Raw genomic sequence first — 24580 nt, forward strand, 5'->3', positions numbered from 1 at the left:
ATGTATGTATATGATTGTGATTTGACCTGTTTTTTTCTGGCCGATTTTTTGAGGAGCAGCTAATTTGTGCGTATTCCGTGCAATTTTAGGGTGACTAATGAGGAGATGTGATGCGTGAAAGTTGAAAAAAACATGTACATGGCAGCAGAGAGACAATATGGATATTACCTTTGCTTTTTTAAATTTCTATCCGGATTCTGGCTCAAAGGGTAGTCAAGCACAGCAGATTGCATTCCTGCCAGTAACACGACAACCTTGTTTGTGTCCTTCTTAATCAACTAACATGCATATTTTCACTTTTGTCTGTATGTTCTTTGAAAGCCAATGGCAATGGTGCTTAGAGCAATGCAGATGTTTAAAAAAGATTTCAAAAGTTAAAATCGACAAAGGTGGGATTCGAAACCACGCGTGTACAGTAGATTAGCAGTCCATCGCCTTAACCACTCGGCCACCTCGTCTACAGGGATTATGTTAGGCATTCAAGTCTTTACAGGTAATAACACAAACATCTTCAAAATAGAACCACAATGCGTTCCTTGTTGAGGTACATCCAGCCGTTTGCAGGAAAACTGCCTCACTTGCTGTTGAGAAAAATTCATCAAAGTCCTGGGGTGTTTATAGGCATCGCCAAGATGACATTGGGAGGTGTTTCAATTGACACGTGTTGAATATGAGGAAGAGCATCATGCTGGCTCCAGTGGCACTGCCTGCAGCATGACAAAAATGTAGAAGGGACATTTGACTGCACCATTGGCTGAACATCAGTGGCAAAGTGTGTATCAGGCTAAAAGGTAAGCTCCAGTGGCACAATATGGGCACTACAAGGCACCCATAATTTGGTGTCAGCTAAAAAGACAATGCCAGAGCTTGTGGGTGCTTTTGTACACTTGTGTGTGTGTTTGTGGGTGTAGTTTCATGTCGAAAACCAAAACACAGCAGCTCCAGTGGCGCAATTGGTTAGCGTGCGGTACTTATACAGCAGTACATGCAGTGAGCAATGCCGAGGTTGTGAGTTCAAGCCTCACCTGGAGCAACTTTGGAACTTTTTACTAATTCACCTCAAAACTGAATTATTGAACCAATAAATGTTCTGGACATTTTTTGGTTCACCTCAAGGTTTCCTTGATTGTCAGTTAATGTTGTATGACAGCTCCTCTGCCTTTTAGACATGGAATACTCATTGCAAGTTATTTATGGGGTGTTTGCGCTTTAAATACAGCTACGGAGGGTTTTTGAAAATAGAACAGAAAATAAAAAATGTCAACTGTTATTATACTCCATTTTCTGCTGAGCACCACTTACGGAAGACATTTGTAAAGGTAGAAAAAGGGTTACTGGAGTAGGATCCAGGAGACAATATCAACTTACAAAGAATAATGTTGTCTATTTACTGCATTATCGCCTTTGAAGCAAACCTCTGAGAATAAATACCCTTTCACTAATCAGGCAGTCACTTTGATAAAATCAAGCAGAACAAGGATGCTGATAGGAACTCGCCTCATTTGCATATGAGCTAGGGCTTCTGGGAGCCATGAGAATTAGGAGTTGAAGGTTTTGCAGATCGAGATTGCTAAAGGGCTGGGCATTTGCACAGACCTCTCCATGCCTGATTGGTGCCGAAGGTTAGTTGCAAGTGGTCCCCTGCTCACCCTACCTTACACAGGGCCATGCCCAGTTAGGCCCCTCAGGGCTAGGCCCGGCAGGGCTAAGCCCGGCGTTCGTCAGGCGAAGTGCCTGGACCCCTGCTCATCATACCTCAGAATCTGGTCTAGCTATTGCAGACATGGGGAATGGTGCTTATATCCCATTGACAGCGCCCACAAGCTGCATACTAATAGCCAATGATGTGTGAATGCGGTCAGGGTAGCAGACATATAGAACAATTGGGTGGGTTCGCTTCCGAACTGGATGCACAGGAGCAGGAGAGAATGGCTGTTGGCGATGTATGCAACTTGCTCTGCGTGAACACATCTACCGACCCCTTCCCCTACACACACGGGCACATACACACACACACACACACATAGCCATTGGAGCTATGCAGAGCTAATCAGAAAGATTGGTAATCATTAGAACATGAAAGATATGTGTTCATTTTTTATTAAACTTGTGGACTCCCGCAGAAACGGAGGGACTCACATCTCTAATTGAGGCTTGCTTACCTCTATACAAATGTGTTTGCTGGCTGTCTTTCTTCAACTGGTATGTGCGGTTGTGTCTGTCTTTGTCTTTCAACACGCCTGGCACGTTTACATTATCAAAGAGATGATTGTATGGAGATGGGGAACACCCCTCCGTTGCATTGTGAACTTGAACAGTCTTTTCACCAAAGCAGCTACATGCGACATTGCAAGGTTTTTGTCAGTCTTTGCCTGAAAACATTAGGCCTTCCTCTCGAACTCTATTTCACTCCTTCTGTGGAAGACTTCAATTATGAGGATGCATCCCGTCATAAAAGGTTCTCTGTAGATGGTGCAACTCTGGCTTCTCTTCCCCGTGCTTTTTGAAAATAATCCGCCCGAGGCCTTGATGAGGTTTGAACTCATGACCCCTGGTTTACGAGACCAGTGCTCTGCCACTGAGCTACAAGGCCACCTGCTGCTTGCTCACAGCCAACAACAGAAAGTGCAAAGAAACCATGGTTTTTACCTAGGTAGATCTCCAGGTATATGAATTTCTGGTTGTGTAAAAATGGCTGTATATCTCTGCATGTGTTCAGTACGTCATCATACATCTGATTTGCGAAAGCGTGTGTGCTTATGTTGGTGATACATTGTCGGTATGCGTTTGAGTATGTACTTTTACGGGTATGTATGTATTGAGTAGGATGCTGAACAGGTTCATGAGTTTAGATAGCAGGTCAGAATGATGGCAAAAGGAACATGTAAAAGGCAGACAACTAAAAGAAAAAAGAATTTGGGATGTAAGCTTGGGAGTTTACTAACTGCGCTGATTTTGGCTCCTATAATAGTAAAGAATGGAAACCTACGAGGAAAGTCTTTGACTAATTTCATTCTCCGCCTGCACCAATGAACTTATTTTTACATCTCTATTTCCATATCTGTACTCATTCCTGTCTTTCACAGGGAGGTTGAAAGACTTTGGTCTATGTTTAAATACAGACTATAAAGAAAAAATACGACGAAGGTGGGATTCGAACCCACGCGTGCAGAGCACAATGGATTAGCAGTCCATCGCCTTAACCACTCGGCCACCTCGTCTGTTTGGGAACGGTGCTCGAATCCCATGCTTAAAGAAGAGATAAAACAATGGTGGTGCAAAGTCAGTGAAAAATAGATCATGTTTGTCATAATAGAAACAAGATCGTTGACTCGTTCTTCCTTACCCGGCCATTGATAGATAAACACATCAAGTTGAAGTTCAGAAAAATATAACAAGAGCTCCTGGAGGGTTCACAACACTAATCCAGAGGAAGGTGCTTGAGCTTCCGTATGGCACACCATTAGTAGTAAAACCAGCATAACGCAAGCTCCAGTTTCCCAGTGTTTGGCATCATTCAACGTTTCCAGCCAAGATCAAAGTTCAGATGCTGCTGCTTCCTGTGATGTCATTGAATTTAAATAGTGAGTGATGGCAATAACCCTTTTCCAATTAAATTTTGCCACATCAACGTCCCTGAAAATAGAGAAAGGCGTGCAACCCAGAACCGCTGTACTGTTCAATAGAGTAAGGGCTTCACCGTGATCATCTGCATCTGTCATCACAAAATTATCAAGGTCTTTTTCTTGAAGAAATTAGGTCCAGAAAGCCGACCTTCCCCACAGACTATTCAGACACCTTGCGCTTGTGGCTTTGTTATAGGCCCGAATCCATTGGTAAAAGGTTGCACAGGTACAATGTGCAATATCAGTTCCTATTCAACAATGTTCAAGAAAATTACCATTTGGAGGCCCTGATGAGGATCGAACTCACGACCCCTGGTTTACAAGACCAGTGCTCTGCCACTGAGCTACAGAGCCCCTCAGGTTACGACGCATAACAGCAACACAACGAGCACACAACATGATGTTTACTGGGTAGACATATTTGAAGGGTGTGTGAGAATGTATGTATATGATTGTGATTTGACCTGTTTTTTTCTGGCCGATTTTTTGAGGAGCAGCTAATTTGTGCGTATTCCGTGCAATTTTAGGGTGACTAATGAGGAGATGTGATGCGTGAAAGTTGAAAAAAACATGTACATGGCAGCAGAGAGACAATATGGATATTACCTTTGCTTTTTTAAATTTCTATCCGGATTCTGGCTCAAAGGGTAGTCAAGCACAGCAGATTGCATTCCTGCCAGTAACACGACAACCTTGTTTGTGTCCTTCTTAATCAACTAACATGCATATTTTCACTTTTGTCTGTATGTTCTTTGAAAGCCAATGGCAATGGTGCTTAGAGCAATGCAGATGTTTAAAAAAGATTTCAAAAGTTAAAATCGACAAAGGTGGGATTCGAAACCACGCGTGTACAGCAGATTAGCAGTCCATCGCCTTAACCACTCGGCCACCTCGTCTACAGGGATTATGTTAGGCATTCAAGTCTTTACAGGTAATAACACAAACATCTTCAAAATAGAACCACAATGCGTTCCTTGTTGAGGTACATCCAGCCGTTTGCAGGAAAACTGCCTCACTTGCTGTTGAGAAAAATTCATCAAAGTCCTGGGGTGTTTATAGGCATCGCCAAGATGACATTGGGAGGTGTTTCAATTGACACGTGTTGAATATGAGGAAGAGCATCATGCTGGCTCCAGTGGCACTGCCTGCAGCATGACAAAAATGTAGAAGGGACATTTGACTGCACCATTGGCTGAACATCAGTGGCAAAGTGTATATCAGGCTAAAAGGTAAGCTCCAGTGGCACAATATGGGCACTACAAGGCACCCATAATTTGGTGTCAGCTAAAAAGACAATGCCAGAGCTTGTGGGTGCTTTTGTACACTTGTGTGTGTGTTTGTGGGTGTAGTTTCATGTCGAAAACCAAAACACAGCAGCTCCAGTGGCGCAATCGGTTAGCGCGCGGTACTTATACAGCAGTACATGCAGTGAGCAATGCCGAGGTTGTGAGTTCAAGCCTCACCTGGAGCAACTTTGGAACTTTTTACTAATTCACCTCAAAACTGAATTATTGAACCAATAAATGTTCTGGACATTTTTTGGTTCACCTCAAGGTTTCCTTGATTGTCAGTTAATGTTGTATGACAGCTCCTCTGCCTTTTAGACATGGAATACTCATTGCAAGTTATTTATGGGGTGTTTGCGCTTTAAATACAGCTACGGAGGGTTTTTGAAAATAGAACAGAAAATAAAAAATGTCAACTGTTATTATACTCCATTTTCTGCTGAGCACCACTTACGGAAGACATTTGTAAAGGTAGAAAAAGGGTTACTGGAGTAGGATCCAGGAGACAATATCAACTTACAAAGAATAATGTTGTCTATTTACTGCATTATCGCCTTTGAAGCAAACCTCTGAGAATAAATACCCTTTCACTAATCAGGCAGTCACTTTGATAAAATCAAGCAGAACAAGGATGCTGATAGGAACTCGCCTCATTTGCATATGGGCTAGGGCTTCTGGGAGCCATGAGAATTAGGAGTTGAAGGTTTTGCAGATCGAGATTGCTAAAGGGCTGGGCATTTGCACAGACCTCTCCATGCCTGATTGGTGCCGAAGGTTAGTTGCAAGTGGTCCCCTGCTCACCCTACCTTACACAGGGCCATGCCCAGTTAGGCCCCTCAGGGCTAGGCCCGGCAGGGCTAAGCCCGGCGTTCGTCAGGCGAAGTGCCTGGACCCCTGCTCATCATACCTCAGAATCTGGTCTAGCTATTGCAGACATGGGGAATGGTGCTTATATCCCATTGACAGCGCCCACAAGCTGCATACTAATAGCCAATGATGTGTGAATGCGGTCAGGGTAGCAGACATATAGAACAATTGGGTGGGTTCGCTTCCGAACTGGATGCACAGGAGCAGGAGAGAATGGCTGTTGGCGATGTATGCAACTTGCTCTGCGTGAACACATCTACCGACCCCTTCCCCTACACACACGGGCACATACACACACACACACACACATAGCCATTGGAGCTATGCAGAGCTAATCAGAAAGATTGGTAATCATTAGAACATGAAAGATATGTGTTCATTTTTTATTAAACTTGTGGACTCCCGCAGAAACGGAGGGACTCACATCTCTAATTGAGGCTTGCTTACCTCTATACAAATGTGTTTGCTGGCTGTCTTTCTTCAACTGGTATGTGCGGTTGTGTCTGTCTTTGTCTTTCAACACGCCTGGCACGTTTACATTATCAAAGAGATGATTGTATGGAGATGGGGAACACCCCTCCGTTGCATTGTGAACTTGAACAGTCTTTTCACCAAAGCAGCTACATGCGACATTGCAAGGTTTTTGTCAGTCTTTGCCTGAAAACATTAGGCCTTCCTCTCGAACTCTATTTCACTCCTTCTGTGGAAGACTTCAATTATGAGGATGCATCCCGTCATAAAAGGTTCTCTGTAGATGGTGCAACTCTGGCTTCTCTTCCCCGTGCTTTTTGAAAATAATCCGCCCGAGGCCCTGATGAGGTTTGAACTCATGACCACTGGTTTACGAGACCAGTGCTCTGCCACTGAGCTACAAGGCCACCTGCTGCTTGCTCACAGCCAACAACAGAAAGTGCAAAGAAACCATGGTTTTTACCTAGGTAGATCTCCAGGTATATGAATTTCTGGTTGTGTAAAAATGGCTGTATATCTCTGCATGTGTTCAGTACGTCATCATACATCTGATTTGCGAAAGCGTGTGTGCTTATGTTGGTGATACATTGTCGGTATGCGTTTGAGTATGTACTTTTACGGGTATGTATGTATTGAGTAGGATGCTGAACAGGTTCATGAGTTTAGATAGCAGGTCAGAATGATGGCAAAAGGAACATGTAAAAGGCAGACAACTAAAAGAAAAAAGAATTTGGGATGTAAGCTTGGGAGTTTACTAACTGCGCTGATTTTGGCTCCTATAATAGTAAAGAATGGAAACCTACGAGGAAAGTCTTTGACTAATTTCATTCTCCGCCTGCACCAATGAACTTATTTTTACATCTCTATTTCCATATCTGTACTCATTCCTGTCTTTCACAGGGAGGTTGAAAGACTTTGGTCTATGTTTAAATGCAGACTATAAAGAAAAAATACGACGAAGGTGGGATTCGAACCCACGCGTGCAGAGCACAATGGATTAGCAGTCCATCGCCTTAACCACTCGGCCACCTCGTCTGTTTGGGAACGGTGCTCGAATCCCATGCTTAAAGAAGAGATAAAACAATGGTGGTGCAAAGTCAGTGAAAAATAGATCATGTTTGTCATAATAGAAACAAGATCGTTGACTCGTTCTTCCTTACCCGGCCATTGATAGATAAACACATCAAGTTGAAGTTCAGAAAAATATAACTAGAGCTCCTGGAGGGTTCACAACACTAATCCAGAGGAAGGTGCTTGAGCTTCCGTATGGCACACCATTAGTAGTAAAACCAGCATAACGCAAGCTCCAGTTTCCCAGTGTTTGGCATCATTCAACGTTTCCAGCCAAGATCAAAGTTCAGATGCTGCTGCTTCCTGTGATGTCATTGAATTTAAATAGTGAGTGATGGCAATAACCCTTTTCCAATTAAATTTTGCCACATCAACGTCCCTGAAAATAGAGAAAGGCGTGCAACCCAGAACCGCTGTACTGTTCAATAGAGTAAGGGCTTCACCGTGATCATCTGCATCTGTCATCACAAAATTATCAAGGTCTTTTTCTTGAAGAAATTAGGTCCAGAAAGCCGACCTTCCCCACAGACTATTCAGACACCTTGCGCTTGTGGCTTTGTTATAGGCCCGAATCCATTGGTAAAAGGTTGCACAGGTACAATGTGCAATATCAGTTCCTATTCAACAATGTTCAAGAAAATTACCATTTGGAGGCCCTGATGAGGATCGAACTCACGACCCCTGGTTTACAAGACCAGTGCTCTGCCACTGAGCTACAGAGCCCCTCAGGTTACGACGCATAACAGCAACACAACGAGCACACAACATGATGTTTACTGGGTAGACATATTTGAAGGGTGTGTGAGAATGTATGTATATGATTGTGATTTGACCTGTTTTTTTCTGGCCGATTTTTTGAGGAGCAGCTAATTTGTGCGTATTCCGTGCAATTTTAGGGTGACTAATGAGGAGATGTGATGCGTGAAAGTTGAAAAAAACATGTACATGGCAGCAGAGAGACAATATGGATATTACCTTTGCTTTTTTAAATTTCTATCCGGATTCTGGCTCAAAGGGTAGTCAAGCACAGCAGATTGCATTCCTGCCAGTAACACGACAACCTTGTTTGTGTCCTTCTTAATCAACTAACATGCATATTTTCACTTTTGTCTGTATGTTCTTTGAAAGCCAATGGCAATGGTGCTTAGAGCAATGCAGATGTTTAAAAAAGATTTCAAAAGTTAAAATCGACAAAGGTGGGATTCGAAACCACGCGTGTACAGCAGATTAGCAGTCCATCGCCTTAACCACTCGGCCACCTCGTCTACAGGGATTATGTTAGGCATTCAAGTCTTTACAGGTAATAACACAAACATCTTCAAAATAGAACCACAATGCGTTCCTTGTTGAGGTACATCCAGCCGTTTGCAGGAAAACTGCCTCACTTGCTGTTGAGAAAAATTCATCAAAGTCCTGGGGTGTTTATAGGCATCGCCAAGATGACATTGGGAGGTGTTTCAATTGACACGTGTTGAATATGAGGAAGAGCATCATGCTGGCTCCAGTGGCACTGCCTGCAGCATGACAAAAATGTAGAAGGGACATTTGACTGCACCATTGGCTGAACATCAGTGGCAAAGTGTATATCAGGCTAAAAGGTAAGCTCCAGTGGCACAATATGGGCACTACAAGGCACCCATAATTTGGTGTCAGCTAAAAAGACAATGCCAGAGCTTGTGGGTGCTTTTGTACACTTGTGTGTGTGTTTGTGGGTGTAGTTTCATGTCGAAAACCAAAACACAGCAGCTCCAGTGGCGCAATCGGTTAGCGCGCGGTACTTATACAGCAGTACATGCAGTGAGCAATGCCGAGGTTGTGAGTTCAAGCCTCACCTGGAGCAACTTTGGAACTTTTTACTAATTCACCTCAAAACTGAATTATTGAACCAATAAATGTTCTGGACATTTTTTGGTTCACCTCAAGGTTTCCTTGATTGTCAGTTAATGTTGTATGACAGCTCCTCTGCCTTTTAGACATGGAATACTCATTGCAAGTTATTTATGGGGTGTTTGCGCTTTAAATACAGCTACGGAGGGTTTTTGAAAATAGAACAGAAAATAAAAAATGTCAACTGTTATTATACTCCATTTTCTGCTGAGCACCACTTACGGAAGACATTTGTAAAGGTAGAAAAAGGGTTACTGGAGTAGGATCCAGGAGACAATATCAACTTACAAAGAATAATGTTGTCTATTTACTGCATTATCGCCTTTGAAGCAAACCTCTGAGAATAAATACCCTTTCACTAATCAGGCAGTCACTTTGATAAAATCAAGCAGAACAAGGATGCTGATAGGAACTCGCCTCATTTGCATATGGGCTAGGGCTTCTGGGAGCCATGAGAATTAGGAGTTGAAGGTTTTGCAGATCGAGATTGCTAAAGGGCTGGGCATTTGCACAGACCTCTCCATGCCTGATTGGTGCCGAAGGTTAGTTGCAAGTGGTCCCCTGCTCACCCTACCTTACACAGGGCCATGCCCAGTTAGGCCCCTCAGGGCTAGGCCCGGCAGGGCTAAGCCCGGCGTTAGTCAGGCGAAGTGCCTGGACCCCTGCTCATCATACCTCAGAATCTGGTCTAGCTATTGCAGACATGGGGAATGGTGCTTATATCCCATTGACAGCGCCCACAAGCTGCATACTAATAGCCAATGATGTGTGAATGCGGTCAGGGTAGCAGACATATAGAACAATTGGGTGGGTTCGCTTCCGAACTGGATGCACAGGAGCAGGAGAGAATGGCTGTTGGCGATGTATGCAACTTGCTCTGCGTGAACACATCTACCGACCCCTTCCCCTACACACACGGGCACATACACACACACACACACACATAGCCATTGGAGCTATGCAGAGCTAATCAGAAAGATTGGTAATCATTAGAACATGAAAGATATGTGTTCATTTTTTATTAAACTTGTGGACTCCCGCAGAAACGGAGGGACTCACATCTCTAATTGAGGCTTGCTTACCTCTATACAAATGTGTTTGCTGGCTGTCTTTCTTCAACTGGTATGTGCGGTTGTGTCTGTCTTTGTCTTTCAACACGCCTGGCACGTTTACATTATCAAAGAGATGATTGTATGGAGATGGGGAACACCCCTCCGTTGCATTGTGAACTTGAACAGTCTTTTCACCAAAGCAGCTACATGCGACATTGCAAGGTTTTTGTCAGTCTTTGCCTGAAAACATTAGGCCTTCCTCTCGAACTCTATTTCACTCCTTCTGTGGAAGACTTCAATTATGAGGATGCATCCCGTCATAAAAGGTTCTCTGTAGATGGTGCAACTCTGGCTTCTCTTCCCCGTGCTTTTTGAAAATAATCCGCCCGAGGCCCTGATGAGGTTTGAACTCATGACCCCTGGTTTACGAGACCAGTGCTCTGCCACTGAGCTACAAGGCCACCTGCTGCTTGCTCACAGCCAACAACAGAAAGTGCAAAGAAACCATGGTTTTTACCTAGGTAGATCTCCAGGTATATGAATTTCTGGTTGTGTAAAAATGGCTGTATATCTCTGCATGTGTTCAGTACGTCATCATACATCTGATTTGCGAAAGCGTGTGTGCTTATGTTGGTGATACATTGTCGGTATGCGTTTGAGTATGTACTTTTACGGGTATGTATGTATTGAGTAGGATGCTGAACAGGTTCATGAGTTTAGATAGCAGGTCAGAATGATGGCAAAAGGAACATGTAAAAGGCAGACAACTAAAAGAAAAAAGAATTTGGGATGTAAGCTTGGGAGTTTACTAACTGCGCTGATTTTGGCTCCTATAATAGTAAAGAATGGAAACCTACGAGGAAAGTCTTTGACTAATTTCATTCTCCGCCTGCACCAATGAACTTATTTTTACATCTCTATTTCCATATCTGTACTCATTCCTGTCTTTCACAGGGAGGTTGAAAGACTTTGGTCTATGTTTAAATGCAGACTATAAAGAAAAACTACCACGAAGGTGGGATTCGAACCCACGCGTGCAGAGCACAATGGATTAGCAGTCCATCGCCTTAACCACTCGGCCACCTCGTATGTTTGGAAACGGTGCTCGAGTCCCATGCTTAAAGAAGAGATAAAACAATGGTGGTGCAAAGTCAGTGAAAAATAGATCATGTTTGTCATAGTAGAAACAAGATCGTTGACTCGTTCTTCCTTACCCGGCCATTGATAGATAAACACATCAAGTTGAAGTTCAGAAAAATATAACAAGAGCTCCTGGAGGGTTCACAACACTAATCCAGAGGAAGGTGCTTGAGCTTCCGTATGGCACACCATTAGTAGTAAAACCAGCATAACGCAAGCTCCAGTTTCCCAGTGTTTGGCATCATTCAACGTTTCCAGCCAAGATCAAAGTTCAGATGCTGCTGCTTCCTGTGATGTCATTGAATTTAAATAGTGAGTGATGGCAATAACCCTTTTCCAATTAAATTTTGCCACATCAACGTCCCTGAAAATAGAGAAAGGCGTGCAACCCAGAACCGCTGTACTGTTCAATAGAGTAAGGGCTTCACCGTGATCATCTGCATCTGTCATCACAAGATTATCAAGGTCTTTTTCTTGAAGAAATTAGGTCCAGAAAGCCGACCTTCCCCACAGACTATTCAGACACCTTGCGCTTGTGGCTTTGTTATAGGCCCGAATCCATTGGTAAAAGGTTGCACAGGTACAATGTGCAATATCAGTTCCTATTCAACAATGTTCAAGAAAATTACCATTTGGAGGCCCTGATGAGGATAGAACTCACGACCCCTGCTTTACAAGACCAGTGCTCTGCCACTGAGCTACAGAGCCCCTCAGGTTATGACGCATAACAGCAACACAACGAGCACACAACATGATGTTTACTGGGTAGACATATTTGAAGGGTGTGTGAGAATGTATGTATATGATTGTGATTTGACCTGTTTTTTTCTGGCCGATTTTTTGAGGAGCAGCTAATTTGTGCGTATTCCGCGCAATTTTAGGGTGACTAATGAGGAGATGTGATGCGTGAAAGTTGAAAAAAACATGTACATGGCAGCAGAGAGACAATATGGATATTACCTTTGCTTTTTTAAATTTCTATCCGGATTCTGGCTCAAAGGGTAGTCAAGCACAGCAGATTGCATTCCTGCCAGTAACACGACAACCTTGTTTGTGTCCTTCTTAATCAACTAACATGCATATTTTCACTTTTGTCTGTATGTTCTTTGGAAGCCAATGGCAATGGTGCTTAGAGCAATGCAGATGTTTAAAAAAGATTTCAAAAGTTCAAATCGACAAAGGTGGGATTCGAAACCACGCGTGTACAGCAGATTAGCAGTCCATCGCCTTAACCACTCGGCCACCTCGTCTACAGGGATTATGTTAGGCATTCAAGTCTTTACAGGTAATAACACAAACATCTTCAAAATAGAACCACAATGCGTTCCTTGTTGAGGTACATCCAGCCGTTTGCAGGAAAACTGCCTCACTTGCTGTTGAGAAAAATTCATCAAAGTCCTGGGGTGTTTATAGGCATCGCCAAGATGACATTGGGAGGTGTTTCAATTGACACGTGTTGAATATGAGGAAGAGCATCATGCTGGCTCCAGTGGCACTGCCTGCAGCATGACAAAAATGTAGAAGGGACATTTGACTGCACCATTGGCTGAACATCAGTGGCAAAGTGTATATCAGGCTAAAAGGTAAGCTCCAGTGGCACAATATGGGCACTACAAGGCACCCATAATTTGGTGTCAGCTAAAAAGACAATGCCAGAGCTTGTGGGTGCTTTTGTACACTTGTGTGTGTGTTTGTGGGTGTAGTTTCATGTCGAAAACCAAAACACAGCAGCTCCAGTGGCGCAATCGGTTAGCGCGCGGTACTTATACAGCAGTACATGCAGTGAGCAATGCCGAGGTTGTGAGTTCAAGCCTCACCTGGAGCAACTTTGGAACTTTTTACTAATTCACCTCAAAACTGAATTATTGAACCAATAAATGTTCTGGACATTTTTTGGTTCACCTCAAGGTTTCCTTGATTGTCAGTTAATGTTGTATGACAGCTCCTCTGCCTTTTAGACATGGAATACTCATTGCAAGTTATTTATGGGGTGTTTGCGCTTTAAATACAGCTACGGAGGGTTTTTGAAAATAGAACAGAAAATAAAAAATGTCAACTGTTATTATACTCCATTTTCTGCTGAGCACCACTTACGGAAGACATTTGTAAAGGTAGAAAAAGGGTTACTGGAGTAGGATCCAGGAGACAATATCAACTTACAAAGAATAATGTTGTCTATTTACTGCATTATCGCCTTTGAAGCAAACCTCTGAGAATAAATACCCTTTCACTAATCAGGCAGTCACTTTGATAAAATCAAGCAGAACAAGGATGCTGATAGGAACTCGCCTCATTTGCATATGGGCTAGGGCTTCTGGGAGCCATGAGAATTAGGAGTTGAAGGTTTTGCAGATCGAGATTGCTAAAGGGCTGGGCATTTGCACAGACCTCTCCATGCCTGATTGGTGCCGAAGGTTAGTTGCAAGTGGTCCCCTGCTCAGCCTACCTTACACAGGGCCATGCCCAGTTAGGCCCCTCAGGGCTAGGCCCGGCAGGGCTAAGCCCGGCGTTCGTCAGGCGAAGTGCCTGGACCCCTGCTCATCATACCTCCGAATCTGGTCTAGCTATTGCAGACATGGGGAATGGTGCTTATATCCCATTGACAGCGCCCACAAGCTGCATACTAATAGCCAATGATGTGTGAATGCGGTCAGGGTAGCAGACATATAGAACAATTGGGTGGGTTCGCTTCCGAACTGGATGCACAGGAGCAGGAGAGAATGGCTGTTGGCGATGTATGCAACTTGCTCTGCGTGAACACATCTACCGACCCCTTCCCCTACACACACGGGCACATACACACACACACACACACACATAGCCATTGGAGCTATGCAGAGCTAATCAGAAAGATTGGTAATCATTAGAACATGAAAGATATGTGTTCATTTTTTATTAAACTTGTGGACTCCCGCAGAAACGGAGGGACTGTAAGGATATTTGGCGTGTTACAGTACAGAGTACAGTAATACTGCACAAGTAGCACATTTTTTTTTTTGCAGCACCACCACAAGGGTGCGGTGCATTGCTATATGGGTTACCAGATTAACAAGGAAAGACAGGCTATTCAGTCAAAAACGATTTTAACATATAAGATGCAAATCTATTTTTACAGTTAAAAGCACACGTGCTCATTTAAAAATGCACACTATTTTTCACCTGAAATGCCTATATTGCTAGAGACACATTTGAAAATTAACAGCTAACCTATTAACAATTAACCTGACTAATAAAACCTTATTTAACATAACCCACTAATAAAATGTGTTCTCCACTGCAGAATTAGGCATACTCTGAAAACCATTTAAATGCGTGTGCAGATTTTTTTCTTCTCTTCTCTGCCTGATTCTCCGTGTTTTTGTGCACAGTAACTGCAGGAAGAAGGAAGTCAGATTTGCAACAATTGCAAATGTATAAGCGAAGCTATTGTTGAAGAGTAGGAGGATGAGAGATGATGGATTTCATTGGGACACGTCATACAGAGGGCTGAGAGGAAAGTTTTAGTGGGCAGTATCAGGGAAAAAGACAGGCAGACATTTTCTGCACTATTGGGGAGAAGACCTGGCTGTGGGGCTCCTGACTGAATGCAGATTCCTGTGTCCTGCTGCAGTCGAGATTGGGGAGAGCTGAAAGCCTATCTGCAAAAGCTGAGAATTCCAGGCAATGACCCCGGTTTGAGAAGGCAAGCGTTCCTTTTTGCTGGAGTTAATCCAAGAGAGCCACATTCACAAAGAGAACAGCCAAAGAGAACAACTAAAAAGATAAGGTAATGAAAAGTGTGGGAGCTGAGTGTGTACGGTAATATGCAGTCAGTGTAGGATTCCTGTGCGTGTCTTAATCAAGTGCTAATGTTGCAATTTGAGTTCTGTTCTCCGCCACTCTCTTTGCAGTGTGTCACAGACAATGCTTTGACTGTACCATTTTATTTCTGTAAAGAATGAGATCGTGTTTAAATACAACTTTTATAATACAGAAAAATATTTGAAAACAGACGGGTGATGTTTATTGTTTACCATTACAATGCTGATGATGTGGGGAGATTTTTAAACAGTGCAATGGTCATTTTAAGACAGATGTGTGCATGTCAGAATCAGTATGAATAATTGTGAGTGACTGTAGCATAGCTTGTTGGAGGTACATGAGCCAACGGGAAGAGAGACTCTCTGAACATAGCTCCCTACCGTATATAAGGTAGTGGAAATTACCACAAGACTACCACATATAGCTCTCTGTCGTAAATAAGTCAGTGAGTTCGCCCATGGTGGCACACCAACACTATCACTGGAAAATGTGGTATTCCTAGAATGCAGGTCTGAGGTCTCTCTAGTGATCACACGAAAAATGTAAGCAAAGATAAGGGATTCTGGACATTGGGGCCACAAATAAAACAAGGGAATTATGCTCACCAAAATACCACCAACCACGTCTACCAAATATGCAGGTCTGGGTGCTGAAATAATGCATGTCCATTGTATTATTGTTGCACATGGCCAAATCTGAATACAAAGAGTGATTATTGCTAAGTTATTTTTCGGCGGTAATAAAATACCGTCAGGCCCCAAATCTCCACAAAATACCCTACATATTTATGGTGCGTTGCAGGCCGGGAAAGTGATCATAGAGTACCTACTGGGCGTGGCAAGCGTGTCTCACACTGCCATTTGCACATTAAAGGGAACCCATTTTATAATAGCAGTGTGCCACTAAAAACGAATTTCAGAATGTCACAAAGGGAAACCACATTCTCAGATCTAGTGCAATATTTAGAGGCAAAGTTATTTGCACATGGGAATTGGTCTTCGAAGAGCACGTTAGAATGGAGTAACCGCATCCAGGGTGAGGTGCAGAAAGAAAAACTAGACAATATTTTTGCAGAAGGCAGCATAATCCAGGTCTGCCTTACAAGATTATTGAATGCAGCCGATAAAAGTGCAGAGAAAGACTGTTTAATACGGCTATGCGGCAAAATATGGTTTATTTTAAACAAGTCCCTGCGAATGCAAGAGAATGATACTCAGCTAATTAACAGGTTAAAGACTGAATTAGATGGGGCAAGTAAAAATCAGGAAATGTTGAGAGCAGAATTGGATGTATGCCAAAAAGACATGCAATTAAAATGCAGAGACTTTGATACTCAGTTATCCAAAAGCAAGAAACAATTTGAAGATAGTGAGCAAGAATTGACACACTTAAAAGCCTTAGTGGATCATATTAGGCAGGATAAAGATGAGGTTGTTTCAGAAATGCAGATTTTACAAAAAGAACATTGTGAAAAAGAAGGTGATCTCCAGAGTGCAGAACAAGAAATGATTAAAATGATTCAAGAAAGAGACAAAAGAAATAAAGAGTTCAATGAATGCCAAATGCAAATGTGCGACATGCAGGAGGCGATTAATAAAATGAGCGATGAAAATAATTATTTGCAGAATGAAGCAACCAGACTCCTTAAAAAGTGTAAGGACTTAGAACAGCAAATGTGCATTCCCAGGTCCCAAGAGAGGCGGCAGGGTACCACATTCAATGGAGTGGAGGTGAATTCTAGCTCTGCCCAAAGAGCTAGTGCCCCAGTGACTGGGCCGGTGACTGAACTTGGTTGCAGCGCCCTTGGGGGATTTGATACTCCCATTGGGGGCAGTCACCAATCTCATACACCTGAAAACAGGATTGACTCACAAAATAGTGCAATTCCATGTATTGCAACAAGTAGCCCCATAAAAATAATGAAATCCATTAAAGCCCTGATCAAACCATTTAAAAAGGGAGGTGAATGCTGCATTGAGGATCACTTAGAAGCGGTGCATGACATTTTTAAAGCACTCCAGATACCTAAGGAACAGTACAGACAATATTTTCATTTAACTTTAGATGCCCCGACGGCCAGCATCATAAGGGGATTAAATGAACAGCAGAATATGACATGGCTGGAGTTTGAAAAAGAAATTAGGCGTCATTTTTCTCCTTTTCAGTCATTGCAGGAGGCAAAGAAAGTCGCGTACACAATTACTGCTGGACCTAATACATCCCCTCGCCAATTTTTACAAGACTTAAGAAGAGCATTCTCTCGTTTTGATGTATCTTTTGACTCAAATTCCAATGAGTTTAAAACTGCATACTTCTATGGGCTACAGAAAGACATCATATCCCAATTGGTCCGTGAATTTGACCGTGACAAGTCCCTTGAATGGATTGTACATCAAAGCACAAAGCTATATGAGGTACTCTATTGTCAGGGTAGAGAAAGTGATAAAATGAAAGATACTAGGCCTAAATCTAAAGAACCCTCAGCCACAGTAATGGAAATCAGGTCAGCCAAAATGTCCCTTGAGTCTGCTCAAAGTCAAGGTAAAAATGTGACACCTGAACAAAGGGGTAATCAACAAAGATCGCCATTTCCTGTACCAATGTTCCAATCACATGATCCTAGTAATAGAGAGAGCTACATCAGCCCTAGATATTTAGGGGATAGACCCCGGGTAAGATACCGGTCTGATATGGCAGGTATGAACAATAACCAGAGACAAAATCAAGATCAAAGAAATGATGGTCCCTACCAGTCATTGGGGACACAGAGCAGATTTGATCCCAACACCATGATATATGGTAATCAGGATAGGCCCCGATATGTGGATCGATTTACTGATAATGGAAATCAACATAGGGGCCAGTACCCACAATCTGAGAGACAGGACATGAGGCAAAACGTGAACTACAGTCCACGCCAGTACAATGATTCCCCACCAGGGGACTATAATCAAAGGATGGGTGCAACCCGCTCCCCTCCACAAAGGAATCAAGAGTTCAGAAACCATCCCAACCGGTATCAATCACCTGAGAGGTATCAGAATAGATCCAATCAGGGGGAAAACAACCAATATCGACCTAGGCCACAGAAAGAGGATCCTAGAGAGATGGAAAGGTTCCAGTACCTTGAGGCCCAAGTGAAAATGTTAGCTGAGCAAATAGGAAAGCTCTATGCAGCGCAAAAACAACCTTCCAAAGAGGGGGCTGATGGCCATAGCAATGACCGGGGGGCTTCCGAAAAGTGACTAAGTACTCATGATAACTGGAGTGCCAAAATGACAGATTGCTCTGATATAATTTTGCATAACGACTCTGAGATGCCTAATGGATTAAAAATGAAAGTACCAGTAAATGAAATTATGACAGAAAGTGCAAATACTTCTAAAAAAGAGGTACGGTTTAACTTAGAGCTAAATAAAACAGTAAAGATTTGCACAAATGAAAAAGAAACATTAGGAATTCCAAAAGAACAAAGGAAAAGATTTAAGAAAAATGACTCATGCATGGGGAATACCAGTGAACAGGGAGTAAGTGGGGATGCCATAGCTCCTTCCCTGGGCAAGCAAAACAATGACCAAACACAGACAGAAAAAGGAAATACTCACAAGGAGGGTACAAGTCAATCACCTGAAGAATTCTTTGAGCCACATATTCTTGACGAGGCTGCAAGTGCTGGTATTACACTAAATGATCACAAATGCACAGAATTAAAAAATGACAAATTGCTGAATGATGTTGTTACACATGTTCAGTTGGAAGGTTGTAATGGGGTCTCTGATGTTACCCAGATGGATGGGCGAACAGTGGCCACACTCCAAAAAACCTCTGAACATGGAGAAATGAATAAAATATCTCGCACAGAAATGGGTAAAAAGGAGGGAAAAATGTCTTTTCATTTACCAATGTGCTTAGCCAAAAGTGAAAAAGACCTGAGAAAGGTGAGCCCTGAAATCAGTAAGAATTCACATTTCTTATGTGTATTAGAGGAAGTTGAGGACAGATATTATGCACCCATCACTGTAGAAGAAAAATGCCACACCTTCGCTATGATTGACACTGGCGCACAGGCCACAATTATGTCCAAGGAGCTGGTAAAGAGTATCAATGAAGGGAGGCCTCCACAGAGTCAGATCACAGTGAAGGCAAATCAAGGCCCAGTGCATAACTTTAATGGGGAGGAGGTGCCCATCATAGGTGTAACTGAGGTTGACATAAAAATAGGAAAGCACAGAATGAAACAAGAGGTATTGATCACATCTATTTGTGAAATTCCATTTCTGATGGGGACAGATTGCCTGAAAAGATTGTCTCCTCTCATAGATGGGGTGAATGGAGTGCTGTGGTCCTTAACCAAAAAACCATTGAGGCCTAAGAAACTAAAATCACAAAACAGCAATATAAATGAATGTCACACCGTTGCCAAAACAAATGATGCTGTGGAGGTATATCTCCAGAATAGCTGCATACCTAGTGTCACTGTTATATTAATGTGTCAAGACAAAGATCAGAGCGACAATGAAAAACTACCTGTACAAATATACTTGGACCCAAGGAAAGATTGGCAGACTGCTATAGATGAGCACACATTACGTTTCTATTTAAAAGAGAATACATGCAAACAGAATACTGTTCCTAAAACAGATTCAGAAAAACACATTACCACTCTGGCAGAAATACACATGGAAGATGAGCAACCATGGGTTCACGTTGGTATAAATGATTATCTTAAAACAATAAAAGCCACTTTAGCGCTTGAACATGAAAGGAGTTTCATTAATGAGAAATTGTTGCAAAAAATTATGGAGAGGGAATAAATCCCGAAATTTAGGATTAAAAACCAATATGTTTCTGGGTTGGACAGTCCAGACTTTGAAAACCGAATTGCAGGCAGATGCATGCTTAAAATTAGCATTGGGCAGAAAACAATTTACCATAATGTATGGATAGTGAATGGAGCACAAAATGAATTTTACATGGGCAATGACATCATGCACAGAATGTGTATGGTGTTAGATTTCCTTAATCAAAAAATATGGTCACGCCTAGGTGGGCCAGCACCTGAATTTGAAGACAAAAGAAGGGCTTATCATTGTGCACAACTGGTTCCTTATGTCATCGAATTACAAATAAGGAAAGATACTATTATTCCTGCATTTACAAAACAGTTTGCAATAACATTGAAATGCAAAAATGGGCAGCAGATGAAAGGCTCTGATGCATTTGTATGCCTGAATGAATCCATAAAACAGCAAGGCCTGGATTATGAATACATTCCATTGGTAGACATTGGTGAGGGATCTGTAAAAATCATGGTAAATAATAACGGTTGTCAGGATATTCATTTAGAGGAAAACTCCCCATTAGGAATGGCCATACAAAAATCACATTATACGGCAGATTTAAATAACATGGTGATTGGGAATATTCCTGAAAAATATGTAGATGCCAAGGGCGAGTTGCCAGAACACCTGGACTCTCAGCCCAAAGGAATATTTAAAATTCATTCTGTGTATCCTTATGATTCAAATGAGACAGTGTGCTGCCATCAAGAGGATTGCATAATATTTAATTTAAATGAAAATGAAACAGGAAATCAGCCCATTGAAGTGGAAGCTGATATGCCAAAATATTTAAAAGTGGCAGCTCTACAAAAAGACACAGCCACACAGTTAGAGGAAAGCGCTGAGATTCCTTTACCAGAAGAGTTTCCAGAATTTTCCAGAATGGTAGAAGAGCAGATCTCCTTAGCGGATGCATGTGACAGCGATGGGGATCGAAACGACCTGAGGGAAATATTTATGGAGTTTAAGGATGTATTTGCAAAAGATGCTTATGATTGTGGTTTAACTGATTTACATGTGGCCACACTACCAGAAGGTTGTAGTAGAAATCCAGTGTTTGTACGCCAGTATAGACTACCGCTGGCATGTTTAGAATCATTGGCATAGATTATTAAAAATTTGGAATCACGGGGAATAATTAGGCCCATTCATAGCACATCCAATACGCCTATTTTAGGTGTGTTAAAGCCAAATGGTCAATGGCGGCTGTGTGCAGACTTAAGAGAGTTAAATAAAAGAGTACCAGTATCTAGATGGCCACTACCATTCATTGATCAGGGCCTAGCTCAGATACATGGTTCAAATGTATTTACCACGTTAGATCTCACCTCTGGATATTGGTGTGTGCCATTGGCAGAGGAGATACAACACTTATTTTCCTTTACATTTGACAGGACTCAATATGCCTGGCTTAGAGCTCCGTTCGGGTACATCAATAGTGGGAGTGAATTTGGCATATTTTTGAGAAAGGCCATGCCGGATGCAGCGGAAAGAGGAACAATAGTTTATGTGGATGATGTCCTGATAAAAAATGAAAACCTTAAAAGCCATTTTGATGAAATAAGACATGTGCTTGGCCAATTGCAGAAAGCAGGCGCCAAAGTATCTTTGCAAAAAGCACAATGGTGCAAGAAAAAAGTGAACTTTCTAGGGCATGAAGTGACTGAACATGGGCTAAATCCACAAAGGAAGAAAATAGAGGCCATACAAAGATTAAAAGATCCTAAAAATGTGAAAGGAGTAAAAAGTTTATTAGGGATGACAGGCTATAACAGAAAGTTCATTGAGAATTATGCAGAAATCACTCAACCATTGACTAAACTGCTTAAACTAAATACTCCCTGGAGATGGGAAAGAGAGCAGTCTGATGCAGTGGCTAGATTGAAGGAATGTCTTGTAAAGGCACCATGTTTAGCATACCCCATAAAGGACAGGGATTTCTTTATAGAAATAGGCTTTTCTGAACATTGTATGTCAGCAGTGTTATCACAAAAACACGATTTGAATCACAAAACCATTGCATATGCAAGTAAGGCATTTTCCCAAGTTGAAATGAAATTTAATGAATGTGAGAAGGCCCTATTAACCACTGTGTGGGCGCTACAACATTTTCGCCCCATTGTTCAGGGAGAAAAGGTGATTATTGAAACAAATCATCAACCTTTGCAATTTTTAGAGAGTAAAAGAATTAGATCAGGCAATCTAGCGCAATCCAGAATCACTTCATGGACGCTGGCATTACAAGGTTTTCCCGTAGAAGTAAGATATGGACAAAATAAAAAGAGCCCAATTGCTCAAGGGTTAGCTGACTTACATGACTGTGCAGCTGAACAAATACCAAATGAAATGGAAGTGGAAGCTAGTTTACAGGAATTTGAACAATCACCACACAAAGCTTTTGATGAAAAAACATGCAAGGATTTGCCAACTGTATATGTGGATGGTTGTGCTTTTCACATTGAAAATGACAGTAATAAACAATTAGTGGCAGGAATATGAAATGTCTGGTTGAAGTGTGAAGGCATTCCTAATATAGGGATGAGGATTGGAGATAGGAGCAGTCAGGTGGCGGAATTGGCAGCCATCTATAAAGCAATTGCTACTGCAGTTGATAAAAAATTCAGTGAAATTGTCCTGGTGACTGATTCTGACTATGCACGGAATAGCTTTGTGGAGTATTTGCCTGGTTGGAAAGCAAGAGGCATGGTTACATACAACAAAAAGCCACTTAAACATGGAAAAATGATACAAGCCATAGACAAATTGGTGTCAGAAAATAATTTAACAATATACTGGAGAAAAATTCGTGGGCATTTAAAAACACCAGGAGAGGATAAGGAGGGAAATGATAAGGCAGACCATCTGGCTAAGATTGGGGCTGTGATGGGAGAATTGCTACATATTGATTATTTAATGGGTGAAATACAAATTGATGCAGTGACACGTTCTAAAGCACCAAAGGAGATAGATCAACCGGTGGTGCAGTGGAGTCATGACACGCCAGACCAAGATTTGATTGAGGCACAAAAGAATGATCAAATTTTGGGAATCTATTATAATCATTTGATAGATCCTGAACAAAATCCTTTAACAGAAAATGATTGTATGGGAAAAGAAGAGTTGAGGGTGTTATTAAAGAACAAAACACGAATCAGATTACAGAATGGACTCATGATTAGAGAGTCCATAACAGGACAAATACAGTGGGTAGTACCCCTTTCATTCAGAGGACTGATGCTACACCATGCACATGATGCCATAACTGCAGGCCATAGAGGTTCACAAAAAACATTAGAAATACTAAAAGATTATGCTTACTGGCCTCATATGTCCCAAGATGTGGAATTATATACTAGAGGATGTCTAGTATGCGCCCAATTTAAACCTGCTTCACCAATGCATAGAGCACCATTGATGAAAAGAGGCCTAACTCTCCCATGGTCAGATTTGCAAATAGACTATGTAGGTCCTTTAAAAAGGTCGAGCAGGGGACACCGTTATATTTTGAGTGTGGTATGTTTGATGTCGAAGTGGATTGAGTGCATTCCTGCACCAGACTGTAGTGCGCAAACAACAGCCACATTACTGGTGAACCATGTGTTCTCAAGGTTTGGGTTGCCACAAAGAATTCAGTCAGACAGAGGAAGTCATTTCACAAGTACTCTAATGAGTAAGGTATGGCAAATACTAGGTGTGAAAAGGAAACTACATATCGCATATCGGGCGGCGTCTTCAGGTACAGTTGAAAGAAGCAATAGGTCTGTTGTGGATATTTTAAAGAAATTTGTGGCAGAAGCAGGTTCCAGCTGGGATTTACGTTTACCGTTGGTTCTGATGACAATCAGGTCGACTCCTGCCAAAGCAACAGGTGTTAGCCCCCATGAGGTCTTGACAGGTAGGAAAATGGTGTTACCACAACACCTACTATACAGAACACATGAGCAAACTCTAGTGAGTGCATCCACGGTTCATGAATATATTGATGAACTGAGGAGGCATTTGCAACATGCATTTGCTTTTGTGCAGAGAAATCTGGAAAGGGCTGCTGACAGTGCTAAGTCATATTATGACAAAAAGACATCAGTAAAGGAATACAATGTAGGGGATCAGGTGTACAAGTTTCATTTTGGAAAAAGTAAACAGAAAAATTCTAAATTTCTAGCAGCCTGGCAGGGGCCATTTCGAATTATAGATAAGGTTTCTCCTGTAGTGTATAAAATTTTGAAAAATGAAGGTGAAACAGCAATAGAGCAGTTTGTCCATGTAAATCAAATCAAACCATGCCATCCCAGACATGAGATCAGGCGGCTTGAGCATGTAGAAACAGATAAAATCACTTGAACACAAAAAGAGAAAATAAATGGGTACAATCAGGAGGCAGTGACAAAGAAGTTAAAAAGTTGATTGTTATGATGGCACATAAACACTGTAGTATATGTAAAATATAATATAAAATAAATATAAATAAATAAATAAATAAATGCACATATAATGGAAGCTCATGGTTGGTGTGCAGAGAGAAAGTGTATTAAATATTG

General features: G+C 41.9%; 14 non-coding genes across 14 annotated transcripts; 4 read left to right on the forward strand and 10 right to left on the reverse strand.

The window, feature by feature from the left end:
• Positions 1-381: 381 nt before the first annotated feature.
• TRNAS-GCU (transfer RNA serine (anticodon GCU)) lies at positions 382-458 on the reverse strand. Its single transcript has one exon. It is a non-coding gene; the product is annotated as a tRNA-Ser (tRNA).
• Positions 459-938: 480 nt separating this feature from the next.
• On the forward strand, positions 939-1033 carry TRNAI-UAU (transfer RNA isoleucine (anticodon UAU)). Its single transcript has 2 exons — positions 939-976; positions 998-1033. It is a non-coding gene; the product is annotated as a tRNA-Ile (tRNA).
• A 1488-nt stretch (positions 1034-2521) lies between these two features.
• TRNAT-CGU (transfer RNA threonine (anticodon CGU)) lies at positions 2522-2593 on the reverse strand. The gene has a single exon. It is a non-coding gene; the product is annotated as a tRNA-Thr (tRNA).
• Positions 2594-3139: 546 nt separating this feature from the next.
• Positions 3140-3221, reverse strand: TRNAS-GCU (transfer RNA serine (anticodon GCU)). The gene has a single exon. It is a non-coding gene; the product is annotated as a tRNA-Ser (tRNA).
• Positions 3222-3908: 687 nt separating this feature from the next.
• On the reverse strand, positions 3909-3980 carry TRNAT-UGU (transfer RNA threonine (anticodon UGU)). Its single transcript has one exon. It is a non-coding gene; the product is annotated as a tRNA-Thr (tRNA).
• Positions 3981-5002: 1022 nt separating this feature from the next.
• On the forward strand, positions 5003-5097 carry TRNAI-UAU (transfer RNA isoleucine (anticodon UAU)). Its single transcript has 2 exons — positions 5003-5040; positions 5062-5097. It is a non-coding gene; the product is annotated as a tRNA-Ile (tRNA).
• A 1488-nt stretch (positions 5098-6585) lies between these two features.
• On the reverse strand, positions 6586-6657 carry TRNAT-CGU (transfer RNA threonine (anticodon CGU)). The gene has a single exon. It is a non-coding gene; the product is annotated as a tRNA-Thr (tRNA).
• Positions 6658-7203: 546 nt separating this feature from the next.
• Positions 7204-7285, reverse strand: TRNAS-GCU (transfer RNA serine (anticodon GCU)). Its single transcript has one exon. It is a non-coding gene; the product is annotated as a tRNA-Ser (tRNA).
• Positions 7286-7972: 687 nt separating this feature from the next.
• On the reverse strand, positions 7973-8044 carry TRNAT-UGU (transfer RNA threonine (anticodon UGU)). Its single transcript has one exon. It is a non-coding gene; the product is annotated as a tRNA-Thr (tRNA).
• A 1022-nt stretch (positions 8045-9066) lies between these two features.
• Positions 9067-9161, forward strand: TRNAI-UAU (transfer RNA isoleucine (anticodon UAU)). Its single transcript has 2 exons — positions 9067-9104; positions 9126-9161. It is a non-coding gene; the product is annotated as a tRNA-Ile (tRNA).
• Positions 9162-10649: 1488 nt separating this feature from the next.
• TRNAT-CGU (transfer RNA threonine (anticodon CGU)) lies at positions 10650-10721 on the reverse strand. Its single transcript has one exon. It is a non-coding gene; the product is annotated as a tRNA-Thr (tRNA).
• A 546-nt stretch (positions 10722-11267) lies between these two features.
• On the reverse strand, positions 11268-11349 carry TRNAS-GCU (transfer RNA serine (anticodon GCU)). Its single transcript has one exon. It is a non-coding gene; the product is annotated as a tRNA-Ser (tRNA).
• Positions 11350-12036: 687 nt separating this feature from the next.
• TRNAT-UGU (transfer RNA threonine (anticodon UGU)) lies at positions 12037-12108 on the reverse strand. Its single transcript has one exon. It is a non-coding gene; the product is annotated as a tRNA-Thr (tRNA).
• A 1022-nt stretch (positions 12109-13130) lies between these two features.
• Positions 13131-13225, forward strand: TRNAI-UAU (transfer RNA isoleucine (anticodon UAU)). The gene is made up of 2 exons: positions 13131-13168; positions 13190-13225. It is a non-coding gene; the product is annotated as a tRNA-Ile (tRNA).
• The last annotated feature ends 11355 nt before the right edge of the window (positions 13226-24580 follow it).

This window comes from Ambystoma mexicanum, unplaced genomic scaffold, assembly GCF_040938575.1.
Source record: "Ambystoma mexicanum isolate Mex_15411 unplaced genomic scaffold, UKY_AmexF1_1 Mex_scaf46, whole genome shotgun sequence".
NCBI lineage: Eukaryota > Metazoa > Chordata > Amphibia > Caudata > Ambystomatidae > Ambystoma > Ambystoma mexicanum.